The sequence below is a fragment of the Mrakia frigida genome, assembly GCF_051309035.1.
Source record: "Mrakia frigida strain ATCC 22029 unplaced genomic scaffold BDY24scaffold_4, whole genome shotgun sequence".
Lineage (NCBI taxonomy): Eukaryota > Fungi > Basidiomycota > Tremellomycetes > Cystofilobasidiales > Mrakiaceae > Mrakia > Mrakia frigida.
Window position 1 is genome coordinate 1 of NW_027481277.1, and position 3,075 is coordinate 3,075.

Sequence of the window (3,075 nt, forward strand, 5' to 3'; positions counted from 1 at the left end):
TGCAAATCTGCATCGAAAACAACGCCCCTTCTTCTCAGCGTCATTTAGGGTGTATGAGCTTCTTGTGAAATCTCCGGGCTGGCGTTCAACTTCCCACTTTGAACTCAACTTCGATCTCAACTTTGATCTCAACTTCGAACTCAACTTCAAGGCCAACTCCGAAGTTGAAAAGCTCCAATTCTTTTTGGTTGACTGTATCCGGAAGCTTATACGAACACAGGGAAAGTTAGAAGCTCTGTAAACAGCCTCGCTTGAAATGTGCCCGAGTTATTGAAAGAAGAGGACATGGGAGCCAATTCCATAGCAGGTCAAGAACGTAGAGTTGAGTAGACTTGGAGCCGATTTTAGGGTTAGTGTCCATCAAACAATTAAAGGCGAGATGAGACTTGAGTTTAGAAAGAATGCATGGACCGAGAGTATCAAGGTTCTGTTAAAGGGCAAGATCAATCTATCCGACCCCGAAACGCTAAGAACATAGGGGGGTTGTACATACCTAGATCTCCATTCTCAGATACCAAGATACGTCGCGCCGTGATTTTCTCCCCGTTCCTCAACACAAGTGAACATGAACGTGAAAGACCAACCTCCTTGCCCACCTCCTCTCTTGAGAACCATCAAGTCGCCTTGTTCTCCAGCTTGTTTTCTCCTGATCCTCATCCTGATGGGCGCAGATTTGCGAGCGGCTAGAAGGGAAAAAAAGACGAGAGTCTGTTCCAATCATCTGAGCAACTTGACATCGAGAGCAAGCGCAGCGAGAGCGAGAGCAGCAAACGATGCCCCACTTGTAGGAATGGAGCCCCCCCCAATGTAGAAAGTCAAGCTCTCCTCCCCAAAAGAAGAGGGACGGGGTTCCACCCCTTCCATACTCTCTCTCTCTCTCCCTCTTCTCTTCTCTCTCCTCTCTTCTCCTCTGGATGCCGAAACACCCTTTCCCTGCTCCCAGGGGAGACTCTTTCTGAAGCCAAACGTTGTCTAGAAGTCGAGGTTGATGGGGAGAGAGGAGAGAGAAGGGAGGCGGAGAGCATGTTAGTTGCGTGAACCGAGAAAGTGGACAAGAAATAATTCAATGCGTGGTTGGTGTAGTGGTATCACGCAATGTTAGGGTATTATTACTACTTCATTGAGGTCCTCGGTTCAATCCCGGGATCGCGCCCTTTTTGCCACTCCCGACGGGTGGGTTGTGGGACGCGTTGCGACGCTGGGAGGCACTCAACTCACTCTTCTCCGTCGTGATAACCGTAAGAGGACGTTAAGAAGCGGAAGAAGCAAGAGAAACGGATCAGCGACGAGTGTTCAGACGAATCAACTTCCTTCCTCTCCCTCATCCATCCCCTTCCCCTCGTGGACTCAACTGTGTCATGTTAGGATCCTGGACTTGCTAGACTCTTTGTGGTGGATCCAGGAGGCGAGTGGGCGATGATAGGTGGAGGAGAGGAGTGGAGGATAAGGAGTGACCGGAAGGAGTGTCGACTCTTCTTGAACACTTTTTGGTACGATCTGAGTTCGGAAGCTAGGAGGAGGGTAAGGATGGTATGCTCGTGGAGTTTTCATACCGAGAGTAGTGAAAGGGCAAGAGAGGGCTTTTTTTTGCCGCTCGCGACGAGCATTGTATGATGCGTCGCAAGCTTGAGGGTAACTTTCACTAGACCCAGGGAACCCTCCCCGGTCTCTCCCTCCTGTCCTTGAAGTCCTCTTCCTCCTTGGATCCACCGACCTTGACTCTCTCCCCTTATTTGCTGTCCCTTTGACGCGTCCCCCTTTGGACTTCCCTTTGACACCTCTTGTTTTCCTAGTTAAGACTCATTCTCTAAACTGCAGCTCTCCCTCTTTAACTAACTCACATTCAGCTTCCGCTCCCTTCACTTTCACCCCTCTCACACTTCTTATGCCTGTAAAAATCCATCCCCCTCGAAAACCCTCCCGACCCGTCAGTTCCTCCTCCCTGTTTGAATCGGACCACCATCACCGTCGTGTTCCCTCTTAGTTACCTCCCTCCTCTCTCTGCTGCTCAGGTCACCCTCAGACCCTTCAGTTGACCAGCATTCTTGTTTCTACCGTTCTCGAGGTCCTGCGATCTTGATCAAGTTACTTCTCAAAGACTCAGCTTGGTTCCTCTTTCTCATATCCTTCACATTACCAGGGCGAAAGAAGCAGACTTACCCTTGGACAGTCCCGACCAACCTTCCGCGTCCGCTTCCGTTGCAGAAGCTGCACCATTTGGAAGCGTCCTCTCGTTGTTCGCCTGCCTGAGTCCAGACTCCAACTCCCTGATCCTCGATATCAGCACAGGAATGACCTGTTTCAACCCTCCGTTGCATCTCGTGTACGGTTCGTTCCCCCTTCCGAATCCCTCCTTTGGAAGCTCTCGCGCTCTAAAGTTCGGTTTCGTTGGTTCCACACGCTGCCTTTGTGAAAGAGGGTATTGCGGTGTGCAGGGAAGAAGTGCGAAAGACGGGTCGTAAGTTGTTGATCGAGGGCCTCAGTCTCGATGGTCGTCCGGAGCATTATCTCCGAACGGCTCCTCAAAAGAATACGACTCGCGTCCGACTCCGTTTGTTCGCTGAACTTCTCTGAATCCGGAAGGGCCAGGCTTTCTGCTTTGGTTTCTGCTTCCTTCCCTTTCTTTTCTCGATCTTTCCTCTTTCCGTTCAAGAAGACGGAGAGATGAAAGGTGGGCGAAGAGAGGAAGGAAGACTGTTGGTCTTCCTCTGTAGTGCTGCCCTCTCTGGCGGTCCTTTCCTTCTTCTCGGCCCTGGAGTGAAAAACAGAAGGGTGCGCCTCTTGAGTCTCTCCCTGGATTCCGTATCTCTTTCTCTCTCTCTATCTCTTTCTCTCTCCTCTCTTCCCGACGCTTCTTCTCCGCCCATTTTCCTTAGTTCTGCAGGTCCTTCCGTTGACTTTGTTGGCCAAGACAATTTGTCTGGCCTTAACTTCCTCGTTTTGCGTCTCCTGCTCAACTCCACGCTGCACGGAAAGTCAGCATGAGGGAAGGGGCCGCATGAAACTTTGAAGGCGCTCAAGTTCCCGGTCTTTAAGTTTCACACCGTGAGTGCCTTGTCACTTTGTTGCTGTTAG

General features: G+C 50.8%; 1 non-coding gene across 1 annotated transcript; it reads left to right on the top strand.

Moving 5' to 3' along the window:
- The first annotated feature begins 1,068 nt into the window (after nucleotides 1-1,068).
- Nucleotides 1,069-1,153, top strand: BDY24DRAFT_t11. Its single transcript has one exon. It is a non-coding gene; the product is annotated as a tRNA-Pro (tRNA).
- The last annotated feature ends 1,922 nt before the right edge of the window (nucleotides 1,154-3,075 follow it).